This window comes from Falco punctatus (genome assembly GCF_963210335.1).
Source record: "Falco punctatus genome assembly, chromosome: 6".
In the NCBI taxonomy this organism is placed as follows: domain Eukaryota; kingdom Metazoa; phylum Chordata; class Aves; order Falconiformes; family Falconidae; genus Falco; species Falco punctatus.
This window is the reverse complement of record NC_137585.1, coordinates 57,413,965-57,437,714: the sequence shown is the minus strand read 5'-3', so window position 1 is coordinate 57,437,714 and position 23,750 is coordinate 57,413,965.

Genomic DNA, 23,750 nt, shown 5'->3' with positions numbered 1-23,750 from the left:
GTAGGCAGGCAGGCCCTGCTATCCCCTTTGTTATTAAAATGGAAAAGCATTGCCAAGATGACAGAACTGAATTTATATATTTTTTTTTAATTTCTCAACTCTGAAAACACGTATGCTACAACAGTGGCTCAAGTACAGCACATGCTGGTGCACAAAACATAATGCAAATAATCCCCTTGAATTCAATGAGACTATCAATGGTACAAAAGCTAAGCCTGTGTGCAAGTGTTTACCTGACCAAGGCCACTGTTATTTGTGAACTGGCTTCTCTGCTCCATCAAGAAAAACAAGAGCACCTCTACCTTAATTTTCTTATGAAATCATTGTAAAGTTTAAAAATTCAAACAAAAAAGATGAGTATATAATACTTTGCCAGAAATAGGGCATTTCTTTCAGTAAGTTCATGCTTAGGCTTTCTTGATTTTAGAGCTCCAAACAATTTAAAAAATAATCAGTAGGTTACACAACAGGAATATGTTATAGAAATGTTAGTACTACAGTAACATGTCTATCAACATGAACATGTTTTGAAGATCAAAGAACAGAGTCTTTCATCTAAACTAAAAGACCAGTTTCTTAATGCCACCACTTTCTTGTGCAGCACAATTGTGTGCTGAGGGTGTGTGCCAGTCAATGAAATGAATGTCTATACACTTTGCCAGGAAAATACTCCATTCTAATACTTTAAACTTTCCTTTGTCACTCAAATACTCATGCATTTGCCATAAACAAATACCATAGTTTGTGTACTTGTTTATGGTGTTACATTTTTGGAACACCGTAAGTGACATCCTGTTTGTGTGAACTTCCTGGAGTACTTTTGTTGTTCAATCTGAAAAACCAAAGATTTCTTTATACCACATGACAGATAAAAAGGCAGTATTTCTAGATGAAAACAGTAATGAATGTTATTAATCTTTACTGTTGTTAAATAAGCTTTTCTGTAGTTTGATTGACCCTTTGACATACATTTATAAACATTTTGCTTTATTGTGTTTCATTTTAAACTTTAATGGTCTGAGTTTCTTTTTCAAAAGCTAATTTTTGTTCTGTTTCCTAAAAGAGGAATTTAAGATTTAGGATATTCCATGGTATGAGGCAAGTAAACTAAGAACCTGACATTGTCATTGCATCTATGTGGACTGATCTCTCTGTCCATTACAGAATTACAGTTTACATGCAAATGAGTTACCATCGGTACAAGAAGTCTGTGTTATTCAACAGAGCTAGGGAATGGAAAAAAAAAAAAGGTTTTCTTGTCTTTGAATGGTTAGCTTAGTAAAACAACATAACTAGCAATCACATTATGGTTAAATTGTGATTTAAATTCAGTTAATGAAAAAAAAATCCTAACCTGCCTTTCTGCCTAAAACTGTGTGTTTAGTTGAGGATCATCGTCATTGCTGTGGCTGTAGTAGGTGTGTATTCGACTTCCTTTGTTTTCTTAAAGAAAGTGAAAGCTTTTAGCTCTTTAATGATTTAAAATAAACTTTGAAGCCACTAAAGAGGATGTATTGTCATGTACATGTTCATACATTTGCTACTTTTAGTCTTGGCTCAATACATTTTTCTACAGCGGGGAGGCCTGTTACGCATCATCGCACCTGCTGAATTAAAGAGGTGTCCTGAGTTCCTTTAATGCAGTGGCTGCTAATCATGTGTGGACACTCCTAATCCATTTTGAACCTTACATGGTACAGTTTGACCTCCTTGTGTCAGTCTTTGTCTACAAACAGATACACATTTTTCATTTTAAATCTTGTTTAATCAATGGTCTTTTTTTTTTTTTTTCTTTCCTTAACTTACTTCACAGACTAGGGTGATATACATCAGTTTTTAATCCAAGTAAGAATGTCTGTAGGAGTCAATCTGCCAACTTTTGTCTATGACAGCACAGATAAAGGAACTATAATACATGATGGCACCAGTTACAGAAAACCTGTCCTACAGGTGACTGCATGTACAGGCCCATGTAGTCAACAATTCATGTGGTGCTATTAAAGTCAATCAGCTCAGTCTTCTACCTAATTATGATGAAAGCCAGGGCCTTAATGTGCATGTTCTGAAGCAGTCATGACATTCATCTAGTAGCTATTTGGATTTCCAGCTGGCTATTGCTTCTGGTAATACTCAAAGAGGGCTAAAAGCCTACAGCAGCTGGCTGGAAAATTTAGGAAGAGGTCATCAAGAGAGACAGATGTGCTCAGAATCCCCAAATGCATTATTATCATGGCACTGGAAATTCTCTGCAGCTTTTCTGAACCTTTGCTCCAGAGAGTTTGTGGATGCTTTTTGGCTCCATTCAATGCACCTCCAATAGATGTGGGCCATGCAGTTGCAGAAGTGGGAGGAAAGGAAATTGCCCAGTGTATGTGCAGGGCACAGTTAAGGTGTTCCACTTTACACAGACATAAAATTAAATTGGTCACAGTAAGACCACCATCCTCCATCATGAGTGGAGGCAGAACATGGTGAATAGCCAACCCTGTCAGTCATTTTTAAGTAGAATAAATAGAACAAAAAAGTGCACTGGAGTGCAGCAAGGGTCTTTCTTTTTCCCATGTACAGATTGTCCCAGTATTCCTCAATAAAAACAAATACAGTGCAATCATCTAGAGTGAGGGTTAGCAGCTTTTCATCAGTGGTGAAACAGGCTGTATTTTTCTTTCTCAAATTAGGGTTTAAGATCCTTGCAAAAACCAGCTTGAACCAGAAGATAGTGCCCCTTGATTGCAAGGTGTATTTGATTAGCTAAACCAGTCGTATACCTCTTCTGAAGGAGGCAGGGGTTTGTGATTTCTGCTGAACTCATAAGTGTGTGAGCCTCATCAACCGGGAGGGCAGCTTCTCATGGATATGTTTCTTGTTGCATGATGTTCAAAAGTCTGTCAGTTGCTTTCTTTGGAAAAAGGTTTTCAGGTTACAACACTGCTATGCATTAATCTTTGCCCTAGAAGAACATCGCAGATTTCTTTTGTAAATACAGCCTATTTGATTTTTTAAATATTTCTAAAGCACAACAATAAAGGTGTGTCAAAGTGTATGTCAAATCTGGTGTTAAAGATCTCACCACAAAGAGGTGTTAAAACATTTTTTCAAGAATAGAAGCACTTAGACCTCTCATTTTCTTACTGTATTTTCTCATAATTCTTAATTATTACACTAAAATGGAGCACAAAATACTTAGATTTGGGAAGATTTGGTTAGTTTGACTTTGCAAGTTAGTCTCCGGTCTCTATTTAGGAAAGGTAAGGGAATGATCAGCTGTTTCCATGGCACTGTCCTTATCTATCCTTTCACTCCTACAGGGGATTTCCAGGGATGGCTGCTGGCAAGGGAAAGCCCTAGAAGTGCAGCTCCATTACTGTTTTAGTGTTAAAATGCATCACAAGGTATCCACACAGATGGCCTCTCATCTGCTGGATTTGTAGTTTCCAGGAGGGAATATTGGGAGCGGAAGTATCTTTATCTCAGTCTCTCATATTTTTACTATCAGGAAACCCTATCTCAGCCTTCTGCTGTACTGCCTTCAGTGTCTGATTTAGTGCTAATTATACCGGAGTACTAGGGGAAAAAAATATCAAGTTTAAAAAGAAATCTGCCAGTTCTGGAAAATAATATGACCCCAAACAGGAGATAAAATGTAAATTTTTCCAAAAATAAGATGCTTCATGCTCCTGTGTAGCAACTAAGAGGTCTGCCAGAGTGCTAGTAAATGGGAGGATAAATCAAGAATTAGAGATAGCAGTTTTAAGTATTTCTTAATACAGAGAAGAATAATGCTGCAGACAGAAATCTGTTTTCCAGAGGAGAGAAAGTATTAGAGAAACACAAGCTGGTGCCAGAGTAGGTGCTGACTGACATTCCCAAGCAAGATTATCCCTGGAGAGACACGCGTTATGGCAGTGGTGACAGGGGAACCATTCCTATCTTAGTTCTCAAGATTGCAGTCAGCGGCACTGTGCCTGGTGGTCATTTGAGAGCTGCCTGCTCAGAAATGTTGTTTTTCATTTGGAAGTATTAAATCATAGAATCATAGAACTGTTTAGGTTGGAAAAGACTTTTAAGATCATCAGGTCCAACCGTTAACGTAGCACTGCTACATCCACCACTAAACCACATACCCAAGTGCCACATCTACAAGTCTTTTAAATACCTGCAGGGATGGTGACTCAACCACTTCCCTGGGCAGCCTGTTCTGATGCTTGACAACTCATTTGGTGAAGAAATTTTTCCTAATACCCAATCTAAACCTCTCCTGGTGCATCTTGAGGCCATTTCCTCTTGTCCAATCCCTTGTTACCTGGGAGAAGGGACCGACCCCCACCTGCCTACAGCCTCCTGTCAGGCAGCTGTAGAGAGCGATAAGGTCTCCCCTGAGCCACCTTTTCTCCAGGTTGAACCACCCCAGTTCCCTCAGCTGCTCCTCATCAGACTTGTGCTCCAGACCCCTCACCAGCCTCGTTGCCCATCTCTGGACACGCTCCAACACCTTGGTGTCCCTCTTGGAGTGAGAGGCCCAAACTGAGCCCAGGATTCGAGTTGTGGCCTCACCAGTGCCCAGTACAGGGGGACAGTCACTGCCCTTGTCCTGCTGGCCACGCTGTTTCTGACACAAGCCAGGATGGTGTTGGCCGCCTTGGCCCCCTGGGCACACTGCTGGCTCATGCCCAGCCGGCCGCCAGCCAGCCCCCCCAGGTCCTTTCCCACCGGGCACTTCCCAGCCGCTCTGCCCCGGCCTGTAGCGCTGCATGGGGTTGTTGTGACCCAAGTGCAGGACTTGGCACTTCTTAATGAACCTTATTCAGTGGGCCTCAGCCCATTGGTCCAGACTGTTCAGATCCCTCTGCAGAGCCTTTCCACCCTCAAGCAGATCAAGCTCCCCCACCTTTCCCCCCCCCCCCCCCCCCGGTTTGGTATCATCTGCAAACTTACTGAGGGTTCACTCGATCCCCCCATCCAGGTCATTGATAAGATGCTAAACAGGACTGGCCCCAGCACTGAGCCCTGGGGAACATCGCTTGTGATCATATCAGAAGACAGAAAATGTTTTAGTTTTGGTGTTGTGGGCTTTTTGGCATGACATTTCCATGTGACTGACTGATGTAGTTACTATGAATAAGTGCTACATAGGACATTCTTTCCATTAAGCTGCAGTGCCTATTGATAAAAACATAAATTTAAGTGTTTAAGAGGGTCATAACTGAAAGTTAAGCTGGGAAGTAAGAGTTATGACAATGGCTTTTTAAAACATTATTGGTAAATATGTAACCAGCAGCCTGGGGAAAGCAATCATAAGTGTCTAAGTCAAAAGGACAATTAGTTTCCCTTATGACAGGTCTCAGTTGAGGAAGGGAAGAGCCCGGGGGGCCTGGAAAGTGTTGGATTCTAGTTCTTGCTTTCTGGCAGTTTTTCAAGTTTGACAGTCAGGCCTATTTCCAGAAATGTGCTCTCCCCTAAATCAGTGTTAATGGGCTCAACAAATAAACTCTGACTACAGCAGACGATGATAGTCTGCTATCCCACCAGCTGCCAGAGGACTCCAGCACCGCTGTCCCACTAGGCAGAGTGCTGGGAGCGTGGCCCCAGCTGCCAGCGTGCATAAGACCCACAAGAGCACAGCTGCCCAGGCAGCCCCAGTTAGCCAACTCATGCCGTTATCAGGAGTCTGATGGTGCCTGGAGAAAGGTCCCTGAGCTCCCCAGCGGTGCTGTTAACTACCCAGTCTCATGCCGGCCCCGCAGCCTGTGGATGGTTTCATGTGTGGACAGACACTGGGAGCGCTTGCTGACTGCCCAAGTATTTGGCTAGTCTTTGCGCTTGTTTGAAGAGGAGAGTCAGCTGTGAAGCTACTTTGAAAGTTTTGCTGGGGTTCTGACCATTGCGTTGGATGACTCTGAACATGGGCAGAGAGTCTGTTACAATTTTTCTGCGATAAGGCCAAAGGCCAGCTGCCAGTTTGTTACTGGGTTGCAGATCCAGGACAGAATGAGGCTTACAAGGGCTTGGAAGGGCTTGAGCTACCTCATTTTCCAAGGCCATCATCAGCTCACGTTTTAAATTGAAACTTGTTTACTACAGACTTAAGCAGAAAAACAAAATGCACATCCTTTTGCTCTTGCCAGCCTTGGTGTATCTGCCTGTTCATCCCAATAAGGGCTGAAACCCAGATTGTAAATCCAAAGCTGCTGCTTACCTCCTTAGCCAATTCAAGCAGCAACATGTTGCTAGGCTGGTGAGAGAGGGAACTTACTGCATTAAAGCTAATCTGTGTCTGCAGTCAACATGCTGAATTGAATTACTTTTCATTCTGGCTTGCACAAAACCAACCCCTGGCGTGCCTGGGAAACTCCAATAGCCATTACCATCACAGTGCTTAGACTGAGCCTTCCCAGCTGAGCAACAGCCTTGCTGTATCATGGACTGTAGCACTCTATCGAGCAATAACAGCTACTTTTGAGCTCTTCTTCACCTCCAGTACACTGCCCAGCAAGAGATACAACTCTGTGCACATGCCACCTCAGGACCTTCCAGAAGTTTTCTGGGTCTCAGTTTTTCTGGAGCAAGTAGGGTGCTAGTTTATTACAAAACTGCTCCCAAAGCTTTGCATACCACCACAAATCCAGACTTTTTTTTACTGTGCACCCAAGCTATTTATGAAATCTCATGATGCAGAAATTCAACTGTAAATATTGCATGATCAAACATTTGAACTTCTCCCACCTCTTCCCACTCCAGTCCTGCTCATCATTTTCAATACTCTTAGTGGTGGAGCTGCCCACATCTGAGAGCAACAGAGCCACTCTGCATGGGGAAACCAACTGACTGAGGCAGTCCGCTGCTTCCCTAGATGGATATGTCTCTCAGCAGAAAAAAAGCTGAATTTTAAATTCAGTGACCTGACCTGCCATGTTCCCACCACTTCCAACAGAGCCTGTGGTTCCTATCACAGCCCTGCTCCTCGCCTAGTTCTACTTCTTGCTTGGGGTGGCACTGAGAAAAGTGGCAGCATCTTCAGAGAAGAAAGTAAGATTTTCTTTGTTTTTCTCTCTCTCCCTATTTTTCCTTCCTCCCTCCCTTCCTTCCTTCCTTCCTTCCTTCCTTCCTTCCTTCCTTCCTTCCTTCCTTCTTCTTTCCTTCTATCTTTCTTTCTTTCTTTTTCTCTTTCTCTCTTGCATGTCTCTTTGGATTTATCTCTTTCTCTCATCTTGCTATATTTTTGAAATCACACACATATAAATATTCTGCTATAAGCAGCCTTTTAGTGCAAGAGACTGACCCCACTCCTGCTGTGGCTTCTGCGCAAACAAACCACTGTGCCTGTTGGAGAGCCCCACAGATTTTGGTATGGACCTGAAACACACAGGTCATATTGTGCAAAACTTATGATTACGGTTTCTAAATCCAGGATGTTTCCTATTTCATTACACTTTCTGATAGCTGGAAGTGAAAGCTTTAAAACCCCAGTTCTGCAGCACTTTCTCAGGCAGAAGCTGGGGCAGGTGGTGCCTGAGTTGGGGCACAGGGGCAGACCCACCAAGGCAACCCTGCACATTTTAAAATCTTTGGGTTTGTTTTTTTTTTTTTCTAGGTACAGTCCCAGCAAGCTTATGTTCACAGCAAGTCGGTGGGGTAGACACACTTTCCCTCTAAGTACCCAACGGTGTAACACTGATTCCCAGTGGTGACTGCAAGGACACAGTATCACGTGCAGGAGTCATGTATCTCACATAAACAAATATATTTTACTTTTTGTATTTTTCCTTAGATGTTAAATCAGATGAATTTGAAAGCTGAGGATACAATTCATCTCACCATCTTTAGCTGTCTGAAAAGGAGGTATCCAGTCTAAACTATTCATCCAGCTTTCCTGCAAGTCAATGGAGAGAAAAGGGAATTTTTACTACTCCTGTAGGGTCCTGAGGGTGGGTGTCTCTGTGGGCTGTGGGTGGCTGGCGTACATGGGATGTGTGGTACTCGGATGGCTAGCTCTAGCTGGGAGAAATCATACAGTTTATTTGCTCAGATGGGAAGCCTGAATATTACTTGTTCTGTATATTTAGGAGGTGTTTACTAAAAAGTAAGTTTGTGCACAAACATAAAGATTTGCTGTTCAGGGCCTGTGTTTGGAAGGTATGCAAGAAAGTCTCTGTTTTATGGACTGCATCGTAAATCTGGTCATAAAATACTATGTTGGCGTAAAAGAATGGGAAGTATTCTTTTGGCTGCAAGATTTCATTTAATAGGAAGATCCTAGATATGAAACTATGTAATCTTCATGTTTATTCCTAAAAACAATTTCAGAAGGACCCTGCCTTTTTCAGGGCTGGAAAAATCATCTGCAGGAAAACAATTTCTTAAAATGAAATTGTTATTGGGTTCTTGAAGTGTAAGTTCTAACATCCTGTTTTCATACTGATTAAGTTATGTCTGGCTTTTTTAGTATGAAGGCATATTTATTTCAAATTCACAATCATGAAGAGCTGTTACAAGCTCCAGAGATCAAGGTTCTAGTGTTATAAATACATAGCTGGAGACAGCCCTTTCCTGAACACTTACAGTCAAAAGAGACAAGACAGAAATGGAGGACAAGATGAAAAGGAGTTGAAATAACTTGCAAAAAGTCATGTAACAGTCTCCTCTCCCAAACTCCAGTGCAGTGGTAAAGCAGCTGACTGGGACTGCAGATGGACTAGCCTACCCTACAGTTAGCTTGGCCTTTCCAATTCAAGAAAAGTGTTCCCAGGGAGAAAAACAATACAACAAATCACAGATTATATTCAAACATGGAATATCCTGAGCAAAAATTTTATGATTTTTAGCACTGGTAGCATGGCAAAAGATTTTGTGATGAATAGCTGTCGTTGCCACATCCTTGTTAGCAACCCATACTAGCACCCAAGTAAAATAGTAGCTGAAGGCTGCCGAGTATGATATTTTTTTTAAAAAGTGCACAAATATGAGATAGTCTGAGGCATTTTCTTTAGTGGCACAGGTGTACTCTGGCCCTGTGCCAACTTTCCCACTCAGCCTTGAATGTTTCTTTAGTGAGAACATTTATGGAGGTTTCTCATGTTAATCCAGTGAAAAGATAGCTGGTGGTCTGAGCCCTGAAACCACTTGAAGTTTGGTCAGAACATAAATCTGACTTCAGAGTTCCCAATACTGACTCTAAAAAATCATAGTCGCTTTTCTGTTGGTTCCCATTTGTTTAAAAAAACATAAATGGATTAATTTTGTAGCAGCAGACTTTGTGCCGAATCAAGAGCCTAACTTCGTGCCAGATCATGTATTGTCCATCCTTTAGCAGTCAACATAAAATCAGAAAAAGCTGTGAACTACCTCTGGCTGGGACAGCAAGCCCTTACTGGGATGGACCAGAGTGTGCAGTGACCCAGAAGTGCACAGATCTGGCATGAGCCGTCATGGCATCACAGCCTGAGGGCATAGCCATATTTTGGGCTGGGTTTTTTTTTTTACAGCTAGTCACATTGCAAATTGACAAAAAGCTGCTTAGCCCAGGAAGCCCATATAATTAGGTCTCTGTGCTCAGCTAACAAAGTTGTGTTGTTTTCATGGAGGATGAGCTGTGGGAGAGGCCTCACATCTGCCTGCAAAACATCGAATGGATGTACCCTGAGAGCACAGCCTGTGCATTGCCCTGCTGCATGGCAAGGCACTAGGAACTTTGGCTTTTGCACTTTGTCCCCCTCCTCTTGGGTGAAGTGTGTCAGTCAGTCATCATTCATTGCTTTTGGGATACCTGAGATGGCATTGCTCTCTCCTCTCGTGCAGATGAAGGTTTTACTGTCCCATCAACCATTAAAGCAGTATCTGTAACCATCATTTCTAGTTGTTGAGCCACTAAAGCAATAAAAGGGAGTAGGGTGTAGAACACTCATTCCCAAAATCATCCAGGTCTAAAATGAAGCTGAAACACTGATCACTAGGCATTAACTGCTGCTGGCTTAACTCTCCATCAGTGAATTCACATTTACATAAGTAGTTTTATTTATCCCTTCGTGATTCCCATAGGCGCTCGTAAGCAGGATTTGGGGAGACAACTGTCAATGTTACTGTTGGCGTTATCATTATTATAGTTGCTAATTACCTGTAAAAGAGTTGTGTTTAACAGAGCCCAGGTCACTGTGTGTTAGGTCAGGACCTGCCCTGGAAGGTTCTCAGCACAGCAGCCAGCTGCGGTGGAGCAGGGGACATCAGTTTCTAGCGCAGCCTCGGGCAGATATATTGAGCCCTTTTCCCAGATCTGATGCCCAGAAGCAGCCTGTTCTCTCTGTGTTTCTCCAGATGGTTGCTCTGTCACAAGTATCCAGCTTCAACATTTCCTTCCACCGTCTGTTGCCACTGCAAATAAAGAAATGCGTGATGCTGACCAAATTTTCACTAGTTATCAGGAAATAGATATCTTAGTTCAAGTCTGCGGTGAAGTGACTTCTGTGTCTTGGCCTTGTGCTAGTTTCAGCAGATCTTCCTGATGCAATGGACAAAAATTACGTTGGAGGGAAGGGAGTAACCCTAGTGGCAAAAACATATGTTTCCAAGCTCACTGTCAAGCATTTTCGTAAGTTTAATCATATCTAATGCACTGAAGAATTTATCATATGTAACATATAGTTAAAACCCCTGTGGTATAATATAGCAGTAACTTGTACAAATTCATCTGGAAAAGTACAAGCAATATTTTTTTTTGTTTACAGTATTATCAAATATTTTACATTTTATGGCAGTTTGGGGAAAAGAAAAGCTATTGAATCAGTTTAGAATAATTCCTCATTTGTTTTCTCTAAACTGGTCAAACAGTCTTTCACTTCTTTATAAGAGACATTTTATGAGCACTGGGGCTTCACCCACCCACAGCAATGAAAATAACTAAGAATTGTGTTTTAAGGGCTTGTCACATGCATGTGCATCGTATGTGTTTGAATACTGTACTGTTACAGTTCTCTGGAGAAAAACAGAGCAGTTGTGGATCCTACTTTCTAAATCCATATCCTGGGATGAAAATGTATGCTCACTAGTCACCCCTGCTGCTGCATATCTCATGACTTTCTTTTTCTTTGGGGTTTCTTGAGAAAAAGAGATGCCCAGATATAATTTTCACACGAACATTCCCTCCCTGAAATTCTTGTATAACAAACAGCTGGAAATACTGTCTAAAACCAAAATATTTTTAAAATACATTCTGATTTCTCTTGTCTGTCAGATACAGCTGGTGTTGCACTCATCTGCCAACAAAATTACTTCTCGAGTCCTAATACTTATTTATTTTAGACAGGGAACTTTAGCAGAGGGGATATACCCTGACTATTGTATGTGAGTTAAACACTACTTCTACACCAAACCAAAATTGCCAGAGAAATGAAATTGGCATACAAAAGGAATCAATATGTCATAACACAACAGAAATGCCAGAGATATTTACCTCCCTACTTTATTTCTATTGTAGATACATTGCTACTTCGCTTATAGCTTGCATATAAGAATATTTTCCTGTTTACCTTTGCAAGGGAGGGATCTGCAGTGGTTTTCTTTTTGCATCTTATAAAAGCAACATCTTTCATCCATTGATACTTTCTAAATCATATATTCAGCATTTAATTATTTTAAGTCTGCTTCTGAAATGAAATTCTGATCTTGCACAAAATGCCTAGGGAGTGTCATAACCTAAGCCAAATGTCCCTGCTGGGCATTCACTGCATGGCTGCGTGCTGGCTGCCAGCACTGACCCGCTAGCTGCGAGCCTCTCCTGGGCTGGGTAACCCACAGCACTGACTCTGTTGGTCCCTCCAGCTCACTCCCTGGATCCACGTATCAGTATAGACAGTATAGGTCTATAAATCTATAGATCTACATAACATGATCCATTACCTTATGTGGGATGCTCCAGTACAGCTGTAGTGAACATCTCTGGACCAGTGATAACCACTGAATACAACATATTAGTTTAGCTTGTGTTGGCCCAGAATCCAAATCATGTGGAAACCCTCATTCTGAATTAAACTCCTTCAACTGGATTTTATTTGAGCAGTATAAGAAATATAGCATATAAATCTCTTCTTGATTTCCCTACCACATTTTAGAGTTCTTTAGTATTTTGGTCAGGGATTTTTTATTGTTCCTGACAACTTCCTCCTCCCTCCTCACCCTTCTAGAATTCCCTTCTAGGTTACTCTCTTTGTCTAATCAGGGACTCTTTCTTTCCCTCTTCATCTGACCTTTGACAATTTGTTCAGCTCCATTTGGTTGATCAGTGGAAAAGGGCATTCTTGCCCATAAAACCTCTGTCTTTTAGACTGTTCTCAATTTGATAGCCTGGATACTTCTTGGGGTCTTTTTATTTGTTTCATGTTGCCTGCTTGGTATAGCTCTGCACTCTACACCTGCCTCCATCCAGCTCTCTGGGACGGAGAAAGGATCCTTCCAGGTAGTGCACACTCTTAACATCCCCTCTCTCTTCTCAGTGTGAAGTCTTAATGATTTCTGTTTCTCCTCTTTACTCTTTTGCATGACAAGGTTCTTACAAGCCTTTAGCTATTTTGCTGCTCTTGGAGAGAAGAGATTGTACAGATTTCGTCATCACCATCAGAGCACACTGATACATCAGGGATTGTACCGATCCCCCACCATGCCAAAACAAGCTTTTGCATGTGGGAACCCCTCCTGGGCTGCAGCTTCTTCTTTCCAACTGTGACACATCATGAGGGATCACCTCCAAGGCCAAGGATGTGGCAGCTATGACTATTCAACATGAAATCTCTCATTGAGGAGGTGATGATGGCTGGAGCACAGCGGCAGGCTCACCAGCATGCTGCCTGTCATATGGGCTGGCTCTAGCTCTCCTCAGCCTTGGCCATGCTTACAGTCATGTTTTGCTGTCGCACATGAAGCTGCTTCCTAGAAGTGAAAAGGAGAGTAAAAAAGTGCTGAAAAAGTGCTTGGATTAGAAATCTGACATTGCTGTTAGTAGCTTCACACACACAACTCTGGCAACCTGGGATGTGCGACACTTACAGGAGCACAATTCTCTGCAAATGATGCCCCTCTCTAGCCACTCTTATTCCTGTCCTCTTGCAAAAGGAAACTGGGAAAAGAGAGAGGAGTAAAGACAGAGTCCGCAGTAGGTGGGCTCTTTTACATTTTGCTGCTTACACCTTCCTCTGAAAGAACCGTGGCAGGAGAATTCAGTATAATAACTGCAGCCTCGCCCAATAACACGGAATTTCCTTTCCTGGAAATGCATTTTGTGTGCTTCAGCTTCAAACTCTAATAATCCTCCTAGCTAGCTAGAAATGCGATGTTCATGTTTAAAAGGTAGATAAAAGCTTTTGCTTTCCCGAAACATCCTTTCTAATTATGAACAAGCCAGATGACATTTTTCCTTGAAAGATGCATTTACGTAAATGTTTTGGTTTGAAAGCAGAAAAATGTTCAAGAACCCAATCAAAATTCAGATGCCAGTCATGCAAGTCATCCTCCAGTATGAAAAATTCAAACAGGATTTCTAATCTGATGACTGTGAAATGCAAAATACCCAACAGTCTGAAAATCCCCCAAAAGACAAAAACCCCACCCAAACTTTACAAATAATTGTTTCCTCTTTTCTCATTTAAAAATTCAGTCCAACAGTTTCTCACATGCAGCCACTAAACTCTTATTTAAAATTTTCATGATAATCTACTTCTGGCCTGTAGTGACGTGAACATGGTCCTTTATCCATTTGGCCCAGCAGGTATTAACCAAACTCTAAAATCATTAGCCAAGTGTCTTGGCACTAAGAGCTCACAGGTGTGATGCCGCTGACCCCTGTGCTCCTGGGATGAAGTCAGCCAGAACCCTGGCACGGCTGCCCTGCTTTTCATCTGTTCATGTGGCACCCTGCCCACTTACAAGGGGTTGTGCCAGGCTTAACTGTGCCATCAGTGCCATGATGTGGGTGTAGATAGCTCTGTCCCCATCACAGGCACCACTGTATTTGGGCACCTGGGGTGTGGGGCTGTTGGAGCATACAAGCATCGGCAGGATATCTGTTTTCCCACAACAAATAGGAGTTTTGGGGGTTATGAAAGCCTTCATTCACTCTCCTGGGTTTCTTTCCTGTAGTGTTACCTGGCAAGTGGCTACTGAGCCTCGAAGGAGCTGGGGTCAGCGGGGCAGCGTTCCGGAGGGTGCTGGTCCCAGCTCTGCAGATGGTGGCTGGCAGAGCCAGGGCCACATCCCCCCGGTACGCTGAGACACACCACCAGCACAGCGTGCCATAGCAAGCTGGTACCTCATGCTGCTTTCTTAGGCACCTGCCAGTGGGAAATAGAGAAACCCTTTGCTAGATGGATTTTTTGAAAGCAGCAGGAAGCTTTGAAGTGGTGTAGGCAGACAAAGTGCTATTCCTGGGTGTAAAGCTGATTTTATAAAAGGAAAAGGGGCTGTTGTAGCCTTGCACTGCATGAAAAACCTGAAAAAGACCGTAAGGTCTTGACCATCATTTTGCACCTGCAGCTGCTCAGGCCCACCGCTGCAGAATCATAAAAATAGAATAGTAAATGCCTCGCTGTGCCCCTCTTCTAATTGAAAAGAAGTTCCTTTACACTTAAATATCTTTTAGCAAGATACACAAAATGCATACATAAGAGTGTTGTATCGGATGGTGCCTAAAGTGTATCTATATATTTTTTCAGACATACAGTAAAACTTTTAAGACCATCCAACTTTTCCAGACTTATCCATCTTACGTTGATGGACAATCAATGTAAGTGCCTATGTTTGTCTCCTGAAATGCTTTTGTCCTGTGTAGTCAATACTTGGAAATAACTTGCAAAATAGTTATGGAATTGAAAATGTTAGATTGGTTTTTGATCGGCTCAGGAGCAAGATAATAGCCAACTTGTCAGATAATTTATTTGCAATGAATAATTTGGTCTTAATTATAATCAGCTAAAGTTTTAATCCCTTGTATCTTTCACTAATCAACCTCGCTTAGCACATGGGGAATCAAGATAAATTCACTCTTTTAATTAGAAAATCAAAAGCCTTTATATGTTTGTTGGTTGATGACAGGCCTCATAAAAGCACACCCCCAAAATGCTGATGTTTCAGAAATTCTGTCTTATACAAGTTGTTGATTACAAAAGTTGTTTTTAATCATGAGATTAAATTCTGCAAGGATGCCTGATGGCAGAGCAACAGCACTTCTGATGGTGCTTTGTGACCCCAGCCATTGTTTAGGCATCAGTGGTTGTTCCTCTGTGGCACCTGGGGCAGGATTTGAAGTGAGAAGGCAAAGGTCGCATGGCACCTTATGGCAGGCTCTTGTTTTTCAGGTACTCTTAATGGTCTTTGTGCCTTTTCAAACAAAGAGATTTAAGAAGCTTAAGAAAATATGATCCACTTCTGGTAAGAGATGCAAGAGAAAAAAGTTTTTATGATATTTTGCTACCAGAAATACCAGCTTTTAGAGAAGTATCTTCCCCTTGACAGTATGCTACTGTCTATTCTTGTATTTTCTGAGTAGCCAGACCAGAGAAGGTGGGGTGATGATTAAAAATATTAGCACAGGATGGAAAAAAAGAGTCCTGGCTCTCGGGTGGTGAAAGAGCAAGAAAGAGACTTGTATGATTATTCCAGAAAACCAGATTAAATCGATATAAAACCATGAGATATTTCACATTTAAATGGACAATTTTAAAGTGTTTCCTTGTAGTGAAGAAACTGCCCTGGAAAGATATATCAGAGTACTGTGATCACAAAGAACCAGTCAGGGGATCTTGAAGACTAGGAGTTTGAGAAGGGTTGGAGAGCACCCAGACCTGTGACCACAGAAGGAGTTCCACCTCTTCGCTCCTGCTGCTTGCCATCTGGTTTCTTCGCACCATCTCCAGCTGCAACTACACTGCTAAATAAGGCAGGCCAGGGAGCCTGCCCCTGCCTGTGAGGCCAACCAACCCCCCACAGCTCGCCTTTACCAGCCTGATTTTTCAAAACTGCAGAGTGGGCACATGGAGCATGTGTGCTGGGGACATGCTGCCCCCGGACATTGCCCAGGCATTTCCCAGGAACCACACCAATAACTGTGTGTGGATGGCTGAGTCAGGGCTCAAGCCCCTACCCCCCTGTTTGATTTACCAGTAGACTTATAGCCTTAATATCTGCCATGGCATCGTACTGCTCCTGCTAACAGATAAACTAATGGGATTATGGGAGAGATGGGGAGAGGGCCATTGATAGTGCATCCTGACCCTACAGAGAATAGCTCAAACAGTGGGGAGGAAGGAAAGGTTTTGCAAAAGAAAGGAAGGAAATGGGTTTTGCAAATAAATTTTCTTTCCCATTGGAAAGGCACTACTACGAGTAAAAGTTCCTCTTCCTTTTTTCCCCATTTCTCTGCCTGGTCTCCTATTCTAAATTAACCAAAGTATGACAAATATTGCAGCACAGCCACATATCTTTCCCTTCCCAAACCATTCAGCAACCTTTGCTTCTGTTTCAGGCTTACAATGGAGGCAATATTAATACAGAAGAACCCATCTGTTGTCCCAGACCCACAGAGACAGACATCTGCCTTCATTAAAACTCAAAACCTTTATCCAGATCAGAAATATTTATTTAGAAAACAGAAAAAAAGTGAGGGATTTTTGTACTGCATTAGGTCCTTGCCTGAAAGAGGACATATAATTTAGGAGTAGCTCCCTTTGGACACATTCTGCTTGCTTTGATGGCCCAGCCTTCTTCATTCCCAGTTTTCTTTGTAAGTGAACCCGTTCTTCCTTGTGGTAATATTTTTAATAGATTAAAAAACAAGAAAAAAGAAAATGACACAATTTTCCAATTATTATCCAGCTATGGATCATAGTTAGATACCCATAGTCTAAAGTGTGTACAAACATGTTTGGTCATTATCCTGATAACAGCACCCATGTACTGTAAATACTACCCTGGCTTTTCATGAATTGAAAACTTGAGCAGTTGCCCATTCTTATCAAAACCAAGAAGAGTACAAAGGGCTTCAGATGTCAAACACCACAGTAGTAGCTGAACAGTCTCCACTATATTTTTGGCTTACAGTGATGACATCTTTCACTTGCTTTCACTGTCCCAAAGAACCACAAGTAGAGATGAGGTCACTGCCAGCTCTCAGATGGGAGACCTAAATTACTATAGCAGAGGTCTGGGGGTAGCTATGCTGGTGACTCATTATGTGACACATTTCCTTCTGAGGCACGGTTGAATCAGTGCCCCATCAGGATGCTGAGAGGCATCGACAGGAGCTGACTCCATCTCTTGAAAGCAAGAAAGTCACTTGCTGACAGTGAGGTTCTTCAGCACTTTCTGACTGACCTGGAGAGAAAGCAGAAACAAATTACAAAATGTTTCTCTAACAGGTTCATCTGACTCAGAATGAGCTGTTTATTCCCTGCAGTGTGCTTAGGTTCCTGGTAGTCCCTGATCTTTGCAGCTCACAGCAGGATTCTGTAGTCATTGCCCACTGTGCAGTAGACTTGTGGCTACCCGGTAGGCACCTTCCACCAGGATTAAGTCCTGGCACGTGCTGAATTTTACTCTTAGTTTTTCAGTATTGAAGCTCTGACAGTTAGTTATATTATGTCATAGATTTTTAGATTGATCTGCTTCAGTGAAATATTTAATAATGGGAAGGACAGTGTAATTGCATTGGTGTGAACAGTAAGGGGCTATAACACTGAATTCCATACAAAAGAAGTATCTTCCCAGGTCTAAGAAAAAAAAAAAAATCCATGGCATACTGCTTTGTGGATATAAACACTAAAATGGATCATTTACTGATAGCAGTGAACGAAAATTAATTGATGATGCATAAAAGTATATATTTTAAACCAATACTTCAAGGCAATGATGTCAAGCAACAAAGAATCAGTGTTTTAGCAAACATCTATCATAACAGTGTTGTAAGCATGATGTTTGAAAATCCACTACAAGAAAATGCTTGTAGAAAGAAGTTATATTTTTGTTAGGCCATCTGCAAAAGCTGAAGAGCACATAGCGTCTCCATCAGATCTGGCAAAAAAGTGTCAAAAATCCAAGGCTAGAAACATTTACTTTTGATATACTGTTTTTAGACTGAGATAAGAATTATTTGTCTGACAGGGTGTTCATTTAATTCAGCTGTATCAGCTGATCTAATAAAAAGTGTTATGCCTATCTACATATTTTATATTAAGAAGTGAAATAGAAGCCATCATGCGTCTCATTGTTTATTTTGAGGGCAGTAATATTAGATCACGTTACTTATGCTGGTGAACATAGTTTCCTAGACATTCTTTAACTGTGTACCATATTAATGATAAAATTACTTCTAGAAAACAAAATAGACTGTATTATATTTAAAACCAAAATGAATACAAGACCCTGTCTGCAGAATTAAGCAGTGATTTGATGATGCCTAGCCAATGCTTTATTTTGTAGGTGGATAGCTGACAATGAGAAAATAAACTGTGAGCTCTGTACTTAAAACTTAAAACTTACGAAATGGTGAAAATAAAAAGGACCACATCAGGCCATGCGGTTTACTTATATGAAAGATTTTGTGCATTTTAGAGATATATTACTTCACATTACTATGTGTCAGGAAAAAAAAAAGGCAGGAATCGGTAATTTCAACATAGGCAACAGCTTGCCTTTTTAGTCAGTAATCTAGAAACACAGAAAAACTGTGCACACTATAACCTGAATGTGTGACATGATTCCCTGTTATATTACCTTTGAAGTGTTCAGTATATGGTTACCTCTTTTTTCAGTAAGATGAAAGTAAAAACATCTCCAAAAAAGGGAAATGCCCTGTAGGTGGCAATTCAGAATTCATTCACTCCTTTAGTAATTGCTTTCAACTTCTGAGACTCAGATTCAGTGACAATTAATGCCCTGCACTTGCAAATAGCACTCAGTGATGCTGAGATGCATTGCTGAGCAAATAGACTGATGTGTCAAACCCACAGGAAGATATTTTGCAGATGCCATTTACTCCTGTTAGCAGTCAATGAAGTAAACACCACAATGAAGTAAATCACACGGGTGCCTACTGGAGTGATGACTGAGATGCAGCACATGTCAATAGATGAGGTTTGGGTGTCTCCGCAGTAGCAGTTTCTGAGCCCTCTAGTGGCCCTCTCTGTGTTTCACTAGCCACCAGAGACAGCATGGGTGTGCTGAGATGGACTTCTCACAGTATATGGGGCCAGGGAAACCGAATCTGTTTTCTTCTCACTACATGGTACGTGTATAGAGTGAGGCACCCCTGCTGCTTTGCTTCACACCCCTCCTAACAGCCTGAGACCATGCACGGCCACATAGGAGAGAGCTGCTGCTGCTGTGCATTGCAGCCACCCTGTCTCCTATGGGTTTCCAGGTGTTTCAGTAGCTATGGGTATGTTCCCCTTCAAATTATGGCAGGCATCAGTGCTGAGCAGGCATCCAGGTGGCCTTGCTGCCTCCATTTGCGCTGCTTTCCCTCCCAGGAGGAAAGCAAGAAGGATGTGCGTTGGCGAAGGCAGGAGATGAGGTTGGAGATACAAGCTGAGAAGACCAGGGGTGGTTTGGGGCTTTCCAGCTTGGTTCTGAGAGCACATGTCCACTACCTTTAGTTGCTAAATCACATTACTGCCTCAAAACGACTCATTTGTCTGTCCTTATTCATTTGTGGCCAAATGATTGGCTCTTTTTCACGTTCCTTGAGAGTCTCAAAACCAGAAACAGCCTGAGTGCTTCTCCCCATGCATGTAAAACAATCTCTGTGACTCCCCACCCAGTCAGCTATAAATAACCCCAGTCCCCCGTCATTACCACATTATAGTGAGAAGCATTAGTGAGATAATTTTGGGCATGCAGCCAGCTCTTAACAGCACTTGATGTCCCATCGCACAGTCTAGTATCTCTTCATGAAAGTTACCACCACAAAAAATAAATGCTTGCTCTGCTAACGCTGTGACAGCACATGTTACAGCATGGGAACGATGAATATACACACCCTGTCATGCAGCACCCTAGATAAACAGCTACATTTGGCTGTCCCTGACACAGTATATAGGCACCAGAGCTTGGTGGCAGCACCTTGATGCTAGTTCAAAAAGACCTTTGATGAGACCACGTCCAGCGCATCAGTGAAGGTTCAGCAAAAACGAAGCAGAGCTTAGAAGTATGAAAATGGAAAATGTCATCTGTCATGTCAGATTTAAGGGTCTGTTTGCCAAGTGAGAACACAGAGCACAGCCGACTGAGTGGCAGTGTGACATCCTGGGAGGACACAAGATGAAATTCATGAGTGCTGCCTTCCCCACTTGCTACTGCCTGACACCACCAGGTCCAGGCACATGTGGTGAGTGGGAGACACCATCCCACGCTGAGTCCTGGGACAAAATGTCCATCCCCATCTGGCCCAGGACATCCTCCCTGATCCCAAAACAGAGGTGGACCCTCCAAAGTTCAGGACTCATGTGGCACAGATGAAGCCAAGTTCTCCATCTCCTCTCTAGCTCTGCACATCAACCAGAGAACTATTATTAAGGTTTGTAAAAATGAACACTACTTCGTAGTAGTACACACAGCATTTCCAGCAAAAAGTATACAGCTAAGCTATTTGCCTTCCCACAGTCCTTGCCTTTTTTCACTTTATTCTGTCTTTTTCTTTATTTTTAAATGGGAAAAAGAAAGAAAATAGATGGTTTTCTCTCTTCCTCTCCACTTTACTTCCCAATTTTTTCTAATAATTTTTTTTCAATAAAAAATTAACCAACCTCTTCTTGATGTTTCTGAAGTTCTCCACCAGAAAAATAGCAATTCTGCTGTTGTCATGTAGTTTAGATAAAGTATACATCCCACAAAAAACACAAAATCGTCACCAATGTTAATGCATTGTAACAGATATGATATTGTGATGTATTTTCCTGACAAATTAATAGACCTTTGAAATACCAGATTACATTTTTTCAGCTGTGTTTTTGTTAGTATTTTGTAAACTGTAGAAAATTACTTGACTAAGTCACATAAAACTTGGGCAAGTTTAGAAATCCAGAGTGTCAGTCAAGGAATTTTATTTGATCATGCCTTGCTTGGCTTCAAAATTATTTTCTACTTCAGTGGACTTCATGGAAGCAAGAGCTTTATGGTGCATATCTGTGTCTGCTTTTTGAATTTCACACTAAACACTGCAATTATATACTGTGATATTAATATTCATAATCTGCTCTCTCCATGGTGAACATGCTCATCTTAAAGTAAATTTCACTAAATAAGTGACCTGATAAAACTCATATACAGGAGAACTGGCTTTTTAGGGTGTCTAGAGCAGTATGTGATCGAGTGCAGCTGATGGGATTATATCAAAACTAATGCAAGCCTGGGAAAGTTTCTGCTGTATTTTGGTGCAGAAGAAAGTGACGGAGCAGTGATGGAGTTTGGGTGAGTGGGGAGACTAATAGCGTGGGATCCAGCTGCATAACCTTTGAAATTGTAAAGGCAGCTGCAACTCAGGGATTCCGTCTCAAAAATCTGGGCAGACAGTCCACATTTATTATAATTACTCTGACCTGCTAAATATATTATACAAGGAATTACTTGCCAACATTTTATACTTTGTAGACTCTTTGTTTATCATAAAGACTGGTAAAAGTACTTTACCAAGTTTTGTAAGTGCACAATTTATATTGCTTTTGGAAAAAGAATCTGTAAATGCAGTGTTGCATCCTCACCTTAGACGTGGCTGGTTTTACAGACAAATTTGTTTTAATAAACTCTAGGCAGGAATGGCAGCAAACCCTCATAAAATATAAAAAGGTAACTTCCCCTCTAAATTATGCATGCAAATCACACCGCAGTACATAGTGTTCTTGCATGTTTAATGAAAATAAAAATTTCAACAGGTTCCAGATACCGCTATTGAATAAAATATAAGTATTTTCACACATCTATCTACTCAGATTCATGAATGCTATAGGCTACGTGTACAGAGCAGCTGCAGGTATGCAATCTCGTTGAACATCCAAGGTGATTACAGCCCAGACAGACTTTTCCAAACCATTACATACAGTACTCAGCGTATTATGATGATGTTCCTTCTCACAGGAATACATTAGCTTGAGTGGTCTAACTGAAGCATGTTACCGAAGTGGCTTTCTGCATATGCGGTCAGTTGTGTTCGCAGCAGCGCAGACTTGGAGATCTGCCATAATGAGGAAATCCCGATGCCTCCACAAGGCTATGAGGAGTTGACAAGACAGAGCATCTGCTGCTCACCCTGGACTTCTTTTATCTCTTCTGGAGAGGAACAGGCACTGCCAGAGGGTAATTTGTGTTACCTAGTCACATCAGATCAATCGACCTCTGTAGGCATTTACTTCATTGCATTGGCTAGAAGAGGGAGTCAGCTGCCTTAGACTGGACACCTAATTTTTAGATCACTAAAGCCAGGTAGGATGCATCACACTTTCGGTTATTCATGGAAGGATTCGTTCAGCCAGGCACTCCTAGCCTTCCAAAAGCTGGGTTCTGAGGTTAAACTGGTTGTCTGAGGTTCCTCCATAGGGTGTGGGGAAATGGACATGCCTGGGAAGATGGAGATGCTCTACAGCATCGGGGCTGAACCACCCCTGGGGGCCTGGGTTGCTCCCCATCACCCCAAGCAGCAAGTGTAGACTATTGCGTATTTCTCATCCTGAAAAGCTTAAGTAAGAGGACATGTATACGTAGCTGCAGATTCCAGAAGCATTAGGAAGTACCCAGCAGATCACTTGAGCTTGCCAAGTGAATCACAGCATTTGCCTGCCTGCAGCAAAACCTGATCAGCAAGGTATCTGCATCTCTGTGGTTCATTTTGTCACGAAGGTGTTTCCCTCCAGATCCCATTTAACTCAAAATGCCTCTGCGTTTTGTTACAGACTGTGTTGTGCCCTGTCCAGGCCTGATCCAAACTCCATGAAGTTAAAAAACTCTACACCTCCAAATCTAAGCTTTGCCTTCTTTATTGATAAGGTTCTCAGGTATGACAGGGCAGAGCAGATGCTGTGCAGAGGCTAACCTGCAGGAGCAAGCAAAAGGGTGTTTAATCCCCGTAACTTTTTTTTTCTCCTGCACTCATATAAAATCTCATATATTTTCCTCTCTTATTAGCACATTTGTCTAATCTTCCCTGCTACATTCTGAAATGCAGTATAAAAAAAGCATTTCCACAACAGTTAACAAAATGCTCACTTTGCAACTGTGAAGTTCTTTGTCATTCCACAGATGGAGCTGTATTGTTATATACTAATCCTTTTTTATTCCAATAACTTCTCAGTGCTTGGATGTTTCACATATTTATCCTAGAACTCTCCCAAAGGAGGCAAAGGAAAAGTAAAACCCGGTTTCCTAGAGATCTCCCACAAATTGTCTTTCCAAGATTATCGCATTAGCACAGCAGATTAGCTTGATAGATTGAATAAAATGTGCTCTCATTTTAGCTAATGCTGCTTTACTGAAAGGGCTAACAAACTTAATTCTATCCCAGCCAGGATTACCTGACACAGTAACTGAGCAATTGTGTGTGCTTACAGATATGATGAAACAGGTAGTCTCGTTTCTTTGCTCTATTTGCATTACTTTGTTGGAAATTACTTATCCCTGGACTTACTCCGAGGGCCCGCACTGTTGTTGGCATGAGGCTGTGATGATCTCTTACCACCTGGAGGGGTTTCACTGCTGGGTCCAGCAGCTGAAGGCTCATCCTCAAGCAA